General features: G+C 44.3%; 1 protein-coding gene across 2 annotated transcripts in view; it reads right to left on the bottom strand.

The window, feature by feature from the left end:
* ARHGAP6 (Rho GTPase activating protein 6) overlaps window positions 1-18578 on the bottom strand; it is a 479589-nt gene that overhangs the window by 286646 nt on the left and 174365 nt on the right. The gene's annotated exons all lie outside the window — the stretch shown is intronic.

Here is an 18578-nt window from a genome sequence, read left to right as displayed (position 1 = left end):
AGAGCCAACTGATGTCATTTAAGTTTAGGTTTCCTGCTAGCAGTGAAATTTCAAAGCTGGAGGCTCCTTAAGGCTGGAGCCAGGGGTTTCTGGAAAAAAAAAGAAACAAAACATCCTCAGCAACTAATCAGCCAGCAAAGGCCTATGAAGTCAAAACCTTGATGACTGACAGCAAAAAAATGAAGAAAAAGTCTAGAGCAGTAGACAATAGGGTCCTTGGAATTACAAAGACAAGGATAAATATTTTCTTTTATATGGTTGCCAAGTTTTGTTGAAGCAAATTACAGGAAAGCTGCTCTGGGATCTTAATTCTAGACATCAATATTTTTTATGTTTTAAGGTTTCTTAATCAGATTTATAACACAAAATTGAGATTGATTTAAATGATCTCAGTAAAACAGATGATAGCAGTGTTCTAGGGGAAAATAGCACAATTTCTCTGCTTTTTTATTGTTTGTTAATTTAAAAGCCACCAGGGCAGGCCTTATCTATATTATAAGTTGCATTAGTTTAACTGTAAGTATGTTTTTACACTGATAATAATTAAAACAGAGCAAATCCCTTAGTGAAATGATTTAAACTAATTCTTTACCAATTTAATGTAACATAAGCCAAGTTTAAATCAATTTGAGTGTCCATGAAGTGTATTGCACTGGTCTAACTAAATCCATTTAAAACAGATTTAAATTTAAGCGGTACAAAATATGAAATAACATTTTAAAGCATTCCTCCTGTAAAGATCTCTGTGACATGTGCAGTTCTGGCTTGCAGATTGTACAGCTGAACCACACAACTACTAATACTCACCTTGGAGCTATTTATGTAGCACAAGCTTAAAGCGCAGTTCTTCTATGAACTTATTGGGGTCCCATGTTTATTAACTCTCGGTGGCTGCCATATCAAAGATATGTAGTTTACCAAGCAAAATATGGTTTTACCAATTGCCAGTCCTAAAAATTAAATCTGGAATCTGACGTTCAAGTTGGATTCACACAACATCACCTCCTGTAGAAGGTTTTGCTAATCAGATTATGTTGTTTTGTCTCTTACAACATTATCATCTTCAAATTATGCTTTGATATCTCTGATACCTCACTGCTTCCAATGTCCTTGCACAGGTGTGAGTGACAGGAATTTAGTAATCAATTCTGTATATCAGGGATTCTCAAACTTGTGATACCGCAACCCCCCTCTCAGTTGCTCACGACCCCCTTCCCCATTGCTGCAACGAGCCTCTCAGTTGCTTGTGACCCCCCTCTAATATGTTTGCAATCCCCCTCCAAGTTGCTCGTAACCCCCGGGGAGTTGGCACCCACAGTTTGAGAAATGCTGCTGTATATGATGTCCTAGAAAGAATAGACTGCAGTTCACATTATCCTAGTTAGTTGTGCTGGGTCATCAGGCCAACAAAGATTAAAAAAATAAAATCTTACTTTTGTTATTAAGGCAAGCAATGAGTGGAGGCAAGTAGCTACCACTAAAAAGTATTCTGAACACAAGATACAATAGTTATATATGTTAAGAAGGCGACATCTTTACACAGGGACTTTTCAAAGAACAAGATACTATGGAAAAAGTACTCTCCCATATTCTTTAGTGCAATGGAGCACTTTGTTTTGTTTCCTGTTCCAGCAACTCTCCTACAATGGTATCCAAATTTATCTCAGCACTGATCTGACAAAATAATGAGTTCATTTCAATGACCAACATGACAGGATTTCTGCCATTGTACTGACTCTACACCCTGCTTTGATGTGATGATTTTCATATCAACTCAAAGACTAGTCTGGATCTCATAAACTGGACTCTGAATAAGGATTATCAGTGGAGTTGGTGGGGGAAAAGACTGCAAATTTAAAATAATTAGTTAAAGCACATGTGTGGAAGCTTTCTCTGATTCACAAGTAAAGTGACCATGAGTTTAGCTAATCAGAAACAGCTCACTGAGAGCGAACAGAGTTCTTTCAAGCCGTATACAAAAAGTTACTGCTTTGATACATTTTTCACCAATGGCAGATGTAGAAATGGAATCCACATTTGCAAGTGGCTTTTTCATAGAATCATGCCACCTCTTGACAACTCCTGACAGATCATGGACTACTGTAGCAGCCACAAAGTGTAGCACAGGCACTGTGACCAAGAGTAAGGGGAAATTTGATGCCACTGAAATCCATCAAGTTCCCATATACAGAATGTACAGACGTTGTGCAAAGTAAAAAGATAGGGGTGGGATTTTAAAAAAATGTCACTTAAATCCCTAGTGGACAAAGTACTTTGAAATTAAATATTAACGCAAGTTTAAGATACTAATAATTTTTCATCGGTACATTGTTCATTGTTATACACTCTACAATATTTGAGGAAAAGAGCAAACTAAGAGACTGTCCTGTCAATCTTCTGCCACCTAGGGTGTGCAAATTAAGATCTTGAAATCTTCTCCCTGGACTAGCAGTACTAAAAAGTATTGCAAGAAGAACACATTCAGGCTTTAGGGGAAGAGGAAGCACAAGCACCCTACAACGTTAATGAGTGACTACCTCCCTATGATTAGTGCATGAAATCTTATTTAGGGACTGCAGCATTCAGTCACTTGAGAAAGAAAAAAGGGGTGGTGGTGGTGGCGGCACCAGTAGGACACCCCTGTGCTACCTTCTCAGCAGCTTTTGGGCTGATCTAATTTATAGCAGTTTTCCCACTGCTGACAATGACTGAAAGACTTTGACCACTTCTGTTCCAACCTTAACGTGTGCCTACAATTTCAGGGGTTGCAAAGGGCCATCTACACTGCCCTCATACTATGTCTGCACTAGGAGAATTCATTGTTGACCATTTGCACTCTCCTACACCAAAGTAGCATAAAGGAGACACACTGGGTGACAGAATCTGCCCTTTTGATTTTTATTGACCCTTATTGCTTCAAGGCTTGGTATCATCTTCATAGGATAAATATTGGTGTTATTGTCTATCAAATTATGCAATAAGCTGGGCAGACAGTTTGACACTCAGAATTAGGTCAGCTTGCTTTTTCTACACAATGATGAACTCTGTATTTCAAATAAACACAAGAGATGAGAGAAATTTCTCAAGTATCCATGTTCTTTTTGTTTACTGTGTTATGAAAGAATACAAGATGTGTATTTAAAAAGGAATAAGACCAAACTGAAGGGCCAAAGAGGGCATTGATGTACACAGCAATATCAACAGACTCTTGCTAGGAGATGGTGTTGAAGCTTTTCCTGAGTTACTTATTAATTTTTTCAGGGAGATTTCGTGATAGAGCTGACATTTCCCCACCACAGTGATACAACTGTCTCTCCTAACTCATCCCTCAAAATGTGCTGCCAGAACCAAAGTGGCACAGAATCTGGCTTCATAAGGAGCAGGGCACCCCCTGGTCACATCCAGAAGCAGAACCAAGGTGTGCCTGTTAACCTTCAGCAGAGATATATCAGCCAGAGTAATGGCAGGCTGTGGACAACTATAGGATTATTACAAACTGTTTCCATGCACACCTGCTGTACAAGTGCAGATTGTACTTTCTTGGGGCCCCTTGCCCAACCCTTGTTTCCCCTTCACCATCTTTAAAACTCACCATGATCCGTGTGTCTGGAGAAATCTGTGTTTGCCTTTACGGTAACAAAAAAAAGAGGCCAGTTTTGTTCAGAGATATGCATATTAGTGAAATGTTACAATCTTTATCAGGAACAATACAGTCACTCTACTGTTAATGGTTATTTTTCCAGACCAGACTGTGAGAAGTCAGGTCCGCTCATCTACAGACAGACTCCGTCAACTAAGGAAAACCCTTGGAGGACAAAAGCGGGTCTAGTGAAGGATGTTTTACAGCATTCAATGCTTCAAACAGAAAAAATGGAAGAAAGGAGAACCAGGTAAATAAAAGTCAAAACAGAAGTGAGTGAGTGCATGTTAAAGGTCATGGAAGACAAAACTGAGATGCCAAAGTATCATATCGAGATTCAGAGTGAATAAAAACAAAGCTCCACCTCCCCCCCCCAGCAACACATACATAACTCTTTACACAACTATGTGCTCTATGCCCACACAGAAGAAGCCTCAATGGTTACACATGCAAAATTCTTTATCCAGCAACCCTCCCTCTACACCTACACACTCATTTTCACAGTCAAGTAATGGTTTTTCCCAGCACATTTCACTCCCTGTCACAGCAGTTGTGACTGACAGCTGGGCGTTAACACAAGTGTGAGGTTCCCAATACCTCTTATCATCCCTTGCCACTGAGCATCCACCTTGGCCTTGTGTAGACTGGCCAGTTTTTCCGGAAAATCAGCCGCTTTTCCGGAAAATGTGCCAGCTGTCTACACTGGCCGCTTGAATTTCCGCAAAAGCACTGACTTCCTACTGTAAAAAACCAGTGCTTCTTGCAGAAATACTATTCTGCTCCCGTTTAGGCAAAAGTCCCTTTTACGCAAAGCTTTTGCGCAAAAGGGCCAGTGTAGACAGCTCAGATTTGTTTTCCGAAAAAAAGCCCCGATCGCAAAAATGGTGATCGGGACTTTTTTGCGGAAAAGCGCAACTAGATTGGAATGGACGCTTTTCCGCAAAAAGTGCTTTTGCGGAAAAGCGTCCGTACCAATCTAGACGCTCTGTTCAGAAAATGCTTTTAACGGAAAACTTTTCCGTTAAAAGCATTTCCGGAAAATCATGCCAATCTAGACGCAGCCCTTATGTATGTCACCACGATTGAAAGGGATCAAAGACAAATGTGATGCATGTTTCCATGAGTTTATTTTGTATCACACAACCCACACTAATTGCTCTAGCCCCTGAGGAAGCCAGTAATATTTCATGGGAATTCCTCCCTCAGGATGAATGGTGAGACGAGGGAAGGAAGCAACCCCAACACACAGAAATGTCAGTGCTCTCATTTCACATTGGCTCCTCAAAGCCTCTCTGATATTGACAGCTACCCTATGGGCTCCTCTGACAGCCAGAATGCTTGGCTATTCAAAGTGTGCGCCCAGGAGCTGTGCTTCAGTGCTCTATCCATGGGCAAACGCTTCATCTTTACTCTCACACAAATTATGTAAACGACAGCATGCGGCTTCCATGATCCTCCAAAAGGTCCAACCTGTCATAGAGACACTTCCATCTCCCTTTCAGTCAGCCAAAAACACATTCAACAACCATGCAGCATCGGCTTAGCCTATTGTTGAATCACTCTTTACTGCTGTCCAGGGGCTACTGAAAGGCATAAGCTGGGTCACCTAGCATCACTATGGGTAGTTCCACATACCCCACTGTAATTTACTGGGGTAAATAAAGTCCCAGCCTGCAGCTTTCTGTTCCTGACGATGGGTGCATCATGCACCTTTCCAGACCACCTACATTTATGTCTGTGAAACGTTCACAGTGATCCACAAGCAGCTGAGGCACCATGGAGATTGATGTACTCTGAGGCAAGCCACTCCATATGTCATCCACATGTCCCAGAGTCACAGTCTGACACAGTAATGTGATTTATTGTGCTGCGCACTTGCAAAAGTGCTGCCCTGTCAATAGACTTCCCCACTCCAAACTGATTTGGAACTGAATGGCAGCAATCCAGAGTAACCAGCTTCCACAAAAGCAATGGCCACAAACTTCTCTACCAAAAGAGCAGCCCCTCAGTCGCGTTTCCTTGCACCGCAGTTCAGGGGCCAGCTCAGCACATACCTGCAGGAAGGTTGCTTTGTGCATCCAAAAGTTCTGTAGCCACTGGTCGTCATCCCACACCTGCAGTAAGATGCAATCCCAATAATCAGTGATGATATCCGTAGCCCAAAAGCACCAATCTACCTTCTACAGCTGCTTTGAGTGCCAAATGCAATGACAGGGTGCTTTGTGCACATTGTGCACGCTATCAGGACCCTTCAGGTCTTCTTCTGTCAGTAATTTCAAGGTGATCTCCATTGCCATGAACAATGGTGATCTCCATTGCCATGAACAAAGTCCTCAAGACAGCTACATGTGAGTGAAGTGCAGAAACCATTCTGTCTCGCTGCAGATACTAGAGTGCATGGCAGAGAATGGAAGTTGGAAAAGGGTGTGGAAAGGATGCCAGAAGCCCCTGAACAAAGTGATACCCGGAGGCATGTTTTGCGCAGTCCAAGATGCCCCATGGACCTGCACTTTGTTGGGCAGTCCCACACCACCTAGCGATGGATGGTATTGCCAGGCACCATGGGATCCATACCCATAGTGCATTACTCTCGCTGTCAACAAGAGAGCTAAAGATGTAGACACAATCTGTTGACAGAGGGAGCAAGTGTAAATAACCTTTGGCAACTTCTGTGTGTGTCCACATTTGTTTCCTTGACAAAACTTGGTAGTGTAGCACTTTAAGACAGGAGTGAGGAACCTTTTTTTGGGTTGGGGGGCACTGACCGACAGAAAAATCAATTGAGGGCCGCACACAAAAAATCCTCACTGACATGGCCCCTGATTGAGGAGAAAGACAGTCCTCACATTCCCTTCATACACACCAGAGCCTAGGGACACCCAGCCTAGAATATCTTGTGTGCTCCAGCCCTATGGGGAGGCAGCAGGAGTGGGGACTGGAGTGCTAGCACAGGCTCCCCAATCCGGGGGGAGGGAGGGAGAGAAGGGCGGGGACTCCGACCCTTGGGGACCAGATCCAGGCAAGCCAGGGACCACATCTGGACCATGGGCCGGAGGTTCCCCACCCCTGCCTTAAGAGATAAAGATGAGACCTAGTGTCTGGGGCGTGGAAGGAGGCACAGATTACCCCCATCTGCCACATTCATCTGAAACATCTAGTGATGGTCAATGTCAGAGACATAATCCCAGATTAGATGGACCTAGGGACTGATCCCAGACTTGCAACTGCAGTGTGCGTGCCTCAAAGTAAGCCAATAGTAAGGCCCCAAATCATTCATTGACTGTCTCTCTTTATCTCCCAAATAAAAAGTTTATGCTTATACTGGACATACAGCAGTTAAAACAGGAGTTAAAGCCGTAGCTTTACTGACAATTCAGTAAACTGTTATCAAATAGAATAAGCCTCCCCTCCCTTTACTAATTCGGAAATATAAATATATTGCTATACTATTTGTAATTTTCTCTCTCCTGAATCAGCTAATGATCCCAGATATTTATTTAGCACAAATACCCTCACTTCTGTCTTCTGAAATTCCCAAAACTTTATTTTGAAGAACTAGAGGGCTGCACCCCCTGCTCGCCAACCCCCCGCCATCTACTGCCACCAGATTGTGGCCTCTCCTCCTACTTGTGCCATAGCAGGCGGGAGGCCACCACCAGTCCTTTTTGAGGCTAGATAGGGGCTGGACCATATGGCCTGTCCCAGGATCATGGCCGGGGACAGGATGCTGTGGCTAGATGGGGGCTGGGCCTCAACTGGAGCCTTGTTAGCCAGGCTTCATTTTAAATGAAGTAAAATAATATGTCCAACACAAAAAAAGTTTCAATATTGTCTTTGTTAATGGCAGGGGTTGGGTACCTTTTTTGGGTCGGGGGCCATTGACTCACAGAAAAATCAGGGACCACACAAGTGAGAAGGAAAAAAAGCCCCTCCAAAACCCACCACCCTCAATGATGTGGCCCCCAACTGAAACACCTCACTCCCCTGGTGCTCCAGCCCGGGGGGAGGGGGGGGGAGGGGAAGCGGAGAGGAAGGAAGGGGACTGAGATTCAAGGCCTCAGGCCAGATTAACTCTTCTGGGATTCCAGGGTTAGTGGATTTTGTGTGCCCCCTACGCTCTGGGGTAGGGCCAAAAGTGTGGGACAGGGCTGCCAATGAGTGGGATAGGGCTGAGAATTCAGGATATGGGCAGAAGGTGGGGTGCAGGAGGGGCTGAGGGTGTGTGGTCAGGAGCAGGCTGTGGGCAGGGTGTCTTGCCTGGGGGGGTGGGCAGAAGCAGGCTGGAGGTGCGGGGTCTTGGTGAAGGAGAGAGGGATGAGGCTAGGGGTCTCAGTGAGGGGGAGTGAGGAGGCTGGGGTGCAGCATCTTGGCAGGGCAGTGAAGGGGAGGCTGGAGGTGTGGGGCAGGAGCAGGGTGGGGGCAGTGTGTCTGGGTGGGTGGAGGGGACAAGAGCAGGTTGGGAGGGTCTTGGCAGGGGGTTGAGTGAGAGTCTGGGAGGCCAGAGTCTGGGCATGAGGGGATGGGGGGCACTTACTTGTCTTCCGGCCCCACGCCAGTCCCAAGCTCGGCCTTCCACTGCTCCCATTAGGAGGAATCTGGCCAATGGGAGCACAGGAAAAGGCTCCAGATAGTGCACTTGCATGCTGCTGTCCCCTCAGACTGGGAAGGGGAGTGCTTCTTCCCCGCACAGAGACACTCAGGACTTTCTCCCCCTCCGTCCCCAGCCTCCTTGCAACAGGAAGCCAGCGCTAGTGCTCCAACCGCGCAGGGGAGGAAGGACGGTGAGGGGCTGCAGCACCAGGCAAAGGGGGCCCAGGCCGCTCAGGTCAGTGCTGCTGGGCACCTCCTCGACTGCCTTGCAGAAGCGCCGCTCGCTGCTGCAGCCTCGCGTGTGTCTGGGCAGGTGGAAGGGAGGCTGGGCTTGGGTCTCACCAGAGTGTCTTGGTGCTGGGCTGAAGACACAGCCATTAGGGAGCGCGGCAGAGGATGGAGTGGTGGGCAGCTGGGGATGTGGGCCACCTCACCTGTGCATGGCGCTGGTCCTGAGCCTGCTGGCCTAGCAGCCCGTCAATGCCAAGAATAGCGAAGCAAGAAAACAGCCCTGGAGCAAGTTGTGCAGTCCCTGAACAATGTCCAAGGCAGGGGGCCCGTAGGAGGGTGGAGCCTGGGTAGGGTTGCCAGATGGTTTCAACAAAAATACCGGACACACTTGACATCACATCACAATCGACATTACATCTTATTTAGAAAATACTGGACATTTATATTTTCTCATTTATATTTTCTCAATTTGTTTCCCGAACAGAAAGCTCAAATACTGGACTGTCTGGTTCAAAACCAGATACCTGGCAACCCTAAGCCTGTGGGATGCCAGAATGATGTGATGACGTCACTCTGTCATCTAACCGGAAAATATTTTTTATAGAGAGAGATTTAAAAGTTGCAGAACAAAACAAAACAAAACAACATCAAAAGAAGCCAAAGCAATTGAATAAGCTTATAAACTATAGCAATTGTGACGGGGACACAACAAAAGCCTATGGCTGTCCCAACCAGGCCCTTTCTTCACTGAAAAGAACTCAAGGGAGGGCACTTCCTTTGAACAAAGTGTTTCTTTTGTGATAAGGTCACCGATAAATAAAAACACCACTCAAACACAAACAATGGTTGTTAAACTAATGGACCCATCCTGCCCCCGGAGGTAAAATCTAAAGAGTGGCTATTATACCCAGCCTTGTTTACACTTTGTCTCTCCTGATCTTTACTTTACATCTTGGAAGTGTGGGGAAAGAATATGATTCCTCCATAGCAGAGAGGAAAGGGCAATAATAAAACAGATCATGCTGGCAGGAAGGGGTGGGAAAAAATCTTGAATGATTACTTCACTAACTGACTAGATACAACAGTTGGTTTTACCTGAAAAATGCAGGAAGTGGCTGATAGAAAACATAGGGTAGTAGAATATGGAAAGAAACTTCAGAATTTCCAAAAATATTCTATTAGGGACCAGGTGCTGGTTTTATTCCATTGAGTAGCAGCCTACTCCATAAATGGAACCACTGACACAAATGGAATGACTGTGAAGAAAGATGTTGTTCGGAATAAGTAAGGGTACCAGTACTGGGCCCTATGCATTGTTGCATGGAGCCAAAACCAGCATGGAGTGCAGCTGGATTAAATTAAACCTTTTGGCTACAGTAGACTGGGGCAGGCGGGGGTGGGGAAGAGAGGTTTCAGACTAAACCAAAAATATACATTTTAAATAAAAATGCTCATAAAAGAAGCATTTTAAAACCCCTATATTTTTCAATGTTCTGTGACCCCTTCATTCTGACCACAGTCCTCTGTAAGACCACTTCATCTTCATGTACTTTTTTTCATTTTGATCCATAAATTAGAGAAGAAAATTTAAACCCCATTATATTTGCATGGGATTGTGGTGCAGTAACTGTTTTTCCTATAACACATTAATATTACACAATAGATGTACAGTAACCCTTCTAAATCTAGAAACTACCCTGGTTAGGTATGTGATAGAGGAGCTTTGATTTCATGGGCTCATCAAAATCTTACCTAATTTCCTCTTCAATATAGAGATTTTCAAAGGCTCTCAAGCAAAATGTTCTTGTCCTTCAGGAAGTCTCACGTTTCTGATTGTTTTTCTGCTTTCCAAAGTAGAACAAAATGTTAAAAATGCAAAATTTCCTGTGGAATAGATATTTTGGAAAAAAATCTGGGCTAGACAGCAGGAACCAGCCTAATTTGCATCTGAAGTTCTGACAGTATTGATACATTTGTGTGGAACCTGAATGTGTCTGTTTGAATTGGTCAGTTGGGTGGAATCTTTATTTTACAAAAGAAAATTTTCTACCAGCTTTAACTCTTTCACACTTGCCATCACCAACCAAACTGAAGGTTGTAGTGGAGAGTAGGAAAGGAAGCATTTCTATATGTTGCAGATGAGAGGACAGACCTTATATGTCTCTCTCTATATATATATAAAAAGATTTTCCTGCAGGACGACAGAGTGACGTAATGACATCACTCTGAGTCCCACAGCCCCTCCCCCTTCAGCTGCTCTGCCTCCTCCCTTCCTCACCACTGCTAACCCAGCAGGGGTCAACAACCTATGGCTGAAGATAAGCTGCTGCTGTTGGTGGGCTTGTGGGGATAGGAGGGTGCAGAAGAAGTGGGAGACCAGGACACATGGCAGGATTGTGGGGGAGTGGCAGCAAGGCCCGTGGGGGGGGGGAAGGACTGGGTGAGAAGCTGGTCTGGCGGCAGGGCTCGCATGGGGGAGGCCCGGACTGGGGGAGCAGGACAGGGGACACTCCAACCCCTGAGCTGGGGCTGGGACCGGTAGGCACTGCAGCCCGAGCCGCCACGCAGCAACTGGCTCTGTCTCCTGGGCTGTGTCCAGACTCAGGGTTTTTTTCCAAAAAAGTAGCCTTTTTCCGAAAAAACTTCACCTGTGTCTAGACTGCAGCCGCGTTCTTTCGAAATTAAATCGAAAGAACGCGGCTTTTCTTTCGACGGTGGTAAACCTAATTTTATGAGGAAGAACGCCTTTTTTCGAAAGTGCTCTTTTGAAAAAAGGCGTTCTTGAATGCAAACAGAGGTTTTTCAAAAGAGAGCATCCAGACTGCCTTTCGAAAAAGCGGCTTGCTTTTTCGAAAGTTCCGCTTGCAGTCTAGATGCTCTTTGTCGAAAGAGGCTTCTTCAAAAGTATCTTCCGAAAAAGCCTCTTTCGAAAGAGGCTTGCAGTCTAGACATAGCCCTGCAGTTGCCATGTGGCTGTTTTAAATTCAGCTGCTCCGGGGGCTGTATGGGCTCTTGTACATTTCAAAAGCAGAAGTGCCGCAGGGAGCAAGGGGCGAGTGGGGACTCAAGCAGTCCCCGCTCACCCCGTGCTATCTGTGGTACCCATCCCCGTTTGCTACCTCTATGAAAGGCAGTAAGGGGTAGACAGGAGCTAGTGCTGGGGGTGCCGCCTGCCCCCCATTGCTGCCCCTATCAGCCCCCACGTGGACAGGGACTGTTGCTGCCAAGCAACCCCTGTTCGTGACAGCCAGGGCTGGCCGTGGGCAGGGGCTGCTCCAGCATCAGCCCCTGTTCGTGGTAGATAGTCTGGGGCTGCTGGACTCTGCATGAGCCAGGACCAAGTAATCCTGGCTTGCGCTGATCACTGTGTTTCTGCATTTTAAATGTAGTAAGAATCCAATGGCTCTTACTACATTTAAAATGTAGAGCCACAGCATGGGTGGCTCCAGAGCCGGCACAAGCCTGGGCTGCTCAGTCTCGCTGCAGTTCTGCAGAGCGATCCTTGTATCGACTATACAATTAGCCGAATAATTACATTTTAACATCCTTATACATGACACCGTCTCCTCTGCCGGGCTGCTGCTCTACCCCAACCTTAGCTCCCCTGACGGCTCACACAGCCCCGGCCCCTGCTCCTTGCCAGACTCCTGCACCAAGGGCTCTCAGCCATCAGGGCTCTCCAGCTTGGGAACATCCATGGTCCAGTTGCTGGATCACAGAGTCCCCCTTTAGGGAGGTGTAACCTGTATAAGAGTAGTTAAACTCTGAAATAAGCTTCCAATGGAGGCTGTGGAATCCCCATCATTGGAAGTTTATAAGCAACAATTGGTCAGATACCTGTCAAAGATGGTCTGGGTTTATTTGGTCCTGCTTCAATGTGAGCGGGGCTGATGCAGTTCTGTGACTGCACAGCCTTCTCTCCCTGCAGGTCCAACAGTTCCGGTGTATTGCAGGTGAGCACACGTTTTCTGCAGGGAGCTGGCATGGTCTGCTGGGAAGATGCATTTGAACTGTCCATGCCAAGCAAACAGGAAGTGGAATTTGAAAAATTCCTGAGGTTCTAAAAGAGAAGGGGTGCATGGCTGTGGAACTGGCTGCTGGGCAAACTGGTGACCAGAACAGTCACAATGAGCATTGTGGGACACCTCCTGGAGACAACTTAGAGTGTCCTAAAGAATGCAGTGTGTACACTGATGCTGCATCCCTCAGTGTTACAAAAAGCTTACGTATTCCTGTCATCAAGGTTGTTTTATTACATCTGTGTTTCAGGAGAGATAAATTGACAGGAGGTGCATTGTAGTGTAGAAACTTCCACTGCTTGATCAATGAAAACTGCCTTTTCTTGGCAAAACTATGTAATGTAGACATGGCCTAATTCAGAAACTAAAGTTAGCATTAACCACCTGAGACACCTTAAGCAAATTTCCAGCTATTTTTCATCCCATCTATCAATTTGATAATTAATTTTCTCACAACTGCCCTAGTTTACCATAATTTAATTTGTGCTTATAGGATGTCGTTATTCCTTTATAAGGCATTAAAAAATTAGGATCAGATTCTGACACTCAATAGTTTATATTTCCTTAGTAGTCCCATTTGCCATTAGATTGCAGAAACTGGCCCTAGAAAAGCAAAGGTCATCAAATGTTACCCTCTCCATGACCCAACTCAAGTAAGCCCATTACCAGCATGTAAATTTGTGATTGTTCTGATGAGCCTTGGTGGCAAATACGCTGTTGTTTTTCTGAGCTCTACCTATTTTTCCTATTTCACTTCAATTTTTAGCACCCAGTTCAGTTTGAATAGCTTGGACTTAATTTCACACATCTATATGAGTTAACTGCTACAGCTGGAAAATTTCAGCTGTGATCTTGTCAACTCTGACATGCTAAGCACTTGGCATCAGACTAGACCAGTCCAATTACTTCTGACACTTTTTTCCTGGAAGCTGCTATCCTGTGCTCAAGATTATAAGCTTTCCCCCTCTTGGGGATAGGGTGGGGGAAAGGTGATTTTTGTAATTAATTGCCTCTCTAACCCTGATGGTGGCAAAGAAAATCTTAACAACATGAATCTCTTGTAAACTACTGGTTCAGTGATGTTCAAAACACAATCTGAAACAATACCTCAAAGAGGTGGGACCTTCCTCTAGTCCAGTGGTTCCCAAACTTTTTGGCATCATGCTCCCTTTTTGATTTTTGAGAAACCGTCACGCCCTTCCCCCGCCCCCCCAGCAGCAAAACTTGAGCAAAAAAAAAGAGGGGGGGAGTTAATGGGGGGAAAAGGACTGGGTCACCTCGCACCCCCCCTAGAAGTTCTTCATTCCCCCCAGTTTGGGAACCCACGCTCTAGTCCAAGGATGGGGAACTTTTTTTGGATTGGGGCTGCTGACCCACAGAAAAATCAGTCAGTGGCCACACACAGGTGAGAACTAACCAAAAAAAAAACCCCCCACCTCACTGACATGGCCCCTGATGGAAAGGAAAAAGACACTCCTCACATTCCCCTCCTACACCAGAGCCTAGGGGGGCCTAGCCCAGTAGATTTTGTGTGTTCCAGCCCTGTGGTGGAGCAGTGGGTGGGCTGATGTACCAGCATGGGCTCTCTAATGCTGGGTGGGAGCTGAACCATAGGGGCCGGATCCAGGCAAGCCGGAGGCCACATCCCGCCCCTGGGCCTGAGGTTCTCCACCCTGCTCTAGTCTTAACAAAGAGATATTAACTTGTAAGTCAAATTTGAAAACACTTGCAGCTCTAGCTGGGATCCACAGATGCTGTTACAACCATAGAAATTAGGCCCAGATGTGCACTATTACGCATGTATCTCACTTGGCTGAGAGCACAGCTGGCATGTGGGTCCACTCTGCCTGCCAGAACCTACATCAACTTCTCTCAGTGCCAGGGATGGACAGGAAGCCTTGTGCTAGCAGGGAGAAGTAAGGATTAAGGGGGGTGGAATCAGCAGGGAGGTAAGATGGGCTGTTATTGTCCAGCCTGGCAGGAAGCTGTAACACGGTGGGAGGGACAGAGGAGGAGACTGGATCACCTCCCCTAGAGCAGGGTTGCCTAGTCTGTGAACTCCTGTTCACTCCAAACTGTAGTGACAATAACATACCAGGATTTATAGAGATGGGTCACTCCTTTTTCAGTATCTCTTCAAAGAGAGTGACAATGTCTTCATGAGGGTCCATGAACTTAATGGATTACACAAACAGGAGATTTCTGTCATGACTGGTTAAGCATCCTGCAAGAAAGACAACCAACGTCTGATAGCCTATAGAAGGACTACATGGAAAGTGTTTTGGTGAACCTAGTGGAATTGTGATAATTGGAATGGATTGCTAGGATTTGGATGGCTGTTACTGGTATAACATGTAAGGACCGTGTACAGGAAGAAACACCAAGATGATGGCAGAAGGCATCCACAGTATCAAGCCAACTAAATTCCAAAAATGTAATGTCTGAATCAGTAAGAAGGCAAGCAAAGCTAATCTATACTGTTATAAAAGGAGAGATGTCTGTCACACCGTTTGTCACAGAGAACATTTGAGAAGACTTGAGAAGTTCTAGGGGAAGGCAGGCCCCAAACCTCACCTACAGCCCCGCCCCCTCCACTGAGGCCCCACCCCCACTATGGGGAAGGAAGGAAGGAGGAGTAGTGCACTGTGTGCGTGCGCCTCCCCCACCATGGGGAGGGGAAGAGCGCACACACGCCCAAGCATCCCCGGAGCCGCAAGGGAGGGAAGAGGACCCATGAATCCCCTGACCATGATTGCAATAGAGATGGATCAGTCTTATAAAACAGATTTAAACAGAAGAAGTATGCACTCAAATGTATCCAAAATGACTAATGTTGTAATAGGCAGCTAAAAAGATGGAAAATAACATAAGAAAAAGTTGTGAATACAGAGCATTTATTGTATTATGCATCATAATCTTGTTATTACTAGTTGAATATCATAAGTTTTAAGATTAAACTTGTTGAAATAATACATTGTAATAATAAATTATATTTTTTTTGTATTTTTGGTTGAATACACTTATTCCAAAGATAACTGACACTTTCTGCTTTTGTCAACAACAGAAATACTTTAAGAAAAGCCGCCCTACCAATATTTTAACATTTCAGCTTCCCGACAGCATCATAAAACTGAAACCATAGCGTGTACAATAATAATAGCCAATCAAACAATAGTCCAAAAAGGATTTGAGTCTGAATTTTCACCTGGATTCTTACTTATTTTGAATGGTCTCACCCAACCCACTTAGTTTTCTGAACATTTAAAAGTCATGTGTTAAGGTTAGTAATTCATTACTTATGACAGAGATCCTCAGTACAGAGTAAGATAACTTTTGCAGTATGTGGCCTTGTTTTGCTTCTCTGAGACGTGCTTCAAAAAACCCAACAGGATTCTGAATATCTTGGATACTCAAACCTTTGAACCCTTCAAGATGAAAAAAAAATCTAAATTAGGCATCAAAACATTTTCTGTTTCCTAGCAGAACTTTAAAACACACAAACACTCCTCAGAGTCAGTGAGCTAGCTGAAAAATGGATTGTATCATCCAAGATACCATAAAATGCTATCCAAATGAGATATATTAACATTTTTAATTAATGGAGTTTTCTCCTAAAGATATTTTAAGAGCAAAATGTGATTGCACTGTTGCCATAATAAGGCAGACTTGGGGGGATTTTTATAGGTCTTTGGGTGAGTGAATACAATAAAAGTGAAGTTATGTAAAAGATAGAAGTGAAGAAGGTCAGGCCTGTGGATTTAATATGCATTCTTGATACCATTATGACATGACAGACAATCAGGTAGTTTTACTAACACATTCAAAGATACATACAAGAGACCCAACAAAATTGTCTCCGTAAACGTTTAATGCTGAATTGTCTGGCACTGTACATAACAAATGGAAACTAGGAGCTGTAAATCACAACAAAGATTTAAAATCTCAGAGAGGTAGCCGTGTTACTCTGTAACTTTAAAGCAACAAGTAGTTCTGTGGCACCTTAAGAGACTAACAAAAATATATAGGATCACGCTTTCGTGGGTAAAACCCATTTCATCGGATGAGTTGGAGTGGAAATAACAGAATCCAAGATATATATGTATATATATAAATAAAAGCAAAAGCTGTCAATTGTAGGACCCATGTTAACAAAGCTAATTTAGTTGGCTGGATATATCCCATTCATAGCTTTTGATGTGCGACTGCCAGGCACTTGAATTTTGGGCACTGAAAATGCCATGATTTTTCTGTTACTATTTTTGTATGTGCACATATTATATCAGGGTATTGCTGGAGGGGAAGTTGTATTATTCCATTTAGAAGAAGTGTAAATAAAATTCTATTACTACCATTACTGCTGCAGTGTGTAAGCATCGCTAATCATCTCAAAAAACAATCAAAACAAACCAACAAAATCCTGAACACCACACCAAAATAGCTATAGGCAATACTGTCCATGATTAGGGCATATGACAGATTCATAGGATCTTGATTTTTCTTGCATTTCTGCAACAAATACAGGCATAGTCTACACTACAATAGGAGTTTGCCACAGTAGAAATGTCATTTAAAATAACCATGACCTGACATTACTATACTGGCAAAAGTTTCTCTGCTTTCTTGTCTCTACTTTCTCCTTAGATTAGTTATTTTATGGGGTTTTTTTTCTTCCTGTTATTTTTTGTTGTTAACTCTTCTAATCATTGTATCTTTTTGTTAGAGAAAAAAAGACAAAAACACATGGGATGGCCACTTTAACACTGCTTGTGTGGAATCAGTGCGGTTACAGTCAAAAGGAAATTCTAAACAGTTTGCCTGCTATTGTATCCAAAGCCATAATTCTTCATTCAATTTATATTAAAAAAAAGTGGGGAAGGAGAGTAGGAAAGGAGTTGTCTTTGAATGGGAAATGATTTTGGCTTTTCACCAAAAATGGGCCTGATCCAGGCAGCTGCTGAGTGCTTCCTGGAAGAAGTTGAGTGGAGAATTTAAATCCATTGATTTAAGTGGGTGTTCAGGGTAGGGATTCAAATCCCATTTAAAAAGGTAACTATGTGAACAATTAAAAATATATTGTTTAAATGGGTAACTGATTAAGCAACTGGGGATTGAACTGCGCTGGCCTGGTGGGCCCATTCTGCCTGAGCGATGTGGGTCCAGCCAGATGATGTGGGGCAGGAGTGCAGTGCAGCTCTGACCAGGCAGTGTAGCTGAGGCCATTCTGGCCAATACAGAAATGCTGGCTCTGGCTGTCCTTAACCATTAGGACAAGTTAACTAGTAAGTAGGGTTGCCAGGAGTCCAGTATTTTCACCTCCTGTTCAGTAAAAAAAAAAACTCAGAAAATACCGGACACCTAAAATGTCCACTATTTTCTGATTTTTTTTCCCCTGCCACGTGGAAAAAATACGAGACACCTGGCATCCCTACACACACTCCGCAACCAGCCCCAGCTCCCCTCCCCCCCCCCCCCCCCCCGCCTCTCCCAGGCCCCCGGACTCCCCGCTTACCTGATTCCGATCAAGAAAACAAGATGGCCACCAGCAAAAAGCCTAAACATTTTTCTTAAAAGGGCCATGCTGTATTAATGCTTTTTTTTTTTTTTGGTCTCCCTCCACCCCTTTTTTTTTCCTCAACAGAATTTTTTCCCTGGTGTTGGTTTTTTGTTGTTTTTTTGGGGGGAGGTGGGAGGGTGTTGGTATTTTTGGTTAAACCATCTGGCAACCCTACTAGTAAGACCAAGGTAAATTAACCTTTTACATTGCTAGCTCAGAATACTCAGCACCAGATACAAAACTATTGCCACCTCAAAGTATCATTGCTCTCCAATGAACACTGGTGTGTAATAGTGTCTCCTCAGCAGATCCGGGATAAAAACTAAGTTAAAATCACAAATCACATTCAGTCTGGGAACCATTTGTGTGCATCATAAAATCACCATGTGTCACGTTGCTGAATTGGAGGGAAGCAGCCAGATCGCTGCTGCACCCCTGGGTGGGGGTGTTGGCCCCAGAAATTGGTATGGGGGGATTGAATTGTTTGTTGATCTTATGTACGCTATTTATGTGAATGTATAATGTCTATGTGTGTAGGTAGGAA

This window comes from Pelodiscus sinensis, chromosome 1, assembly GCF_049634645.1.
Source record: "Pelodiscus sinensis isolate JC-2024 chromosome 1, ASM4963464v1, whole genome shotgun sequence".
Lineage (NCBI taxonomy): Eukaryota > Metazoa > Chordata > Testudines > Trionychidae > Pelodiscus > Pelodiscus sinensis.
The sequence above is the reverse complement of the archived record's forward strand: the minus strand, read 5'-3'. Positions and strand labels throughout refer to the sequence as shown.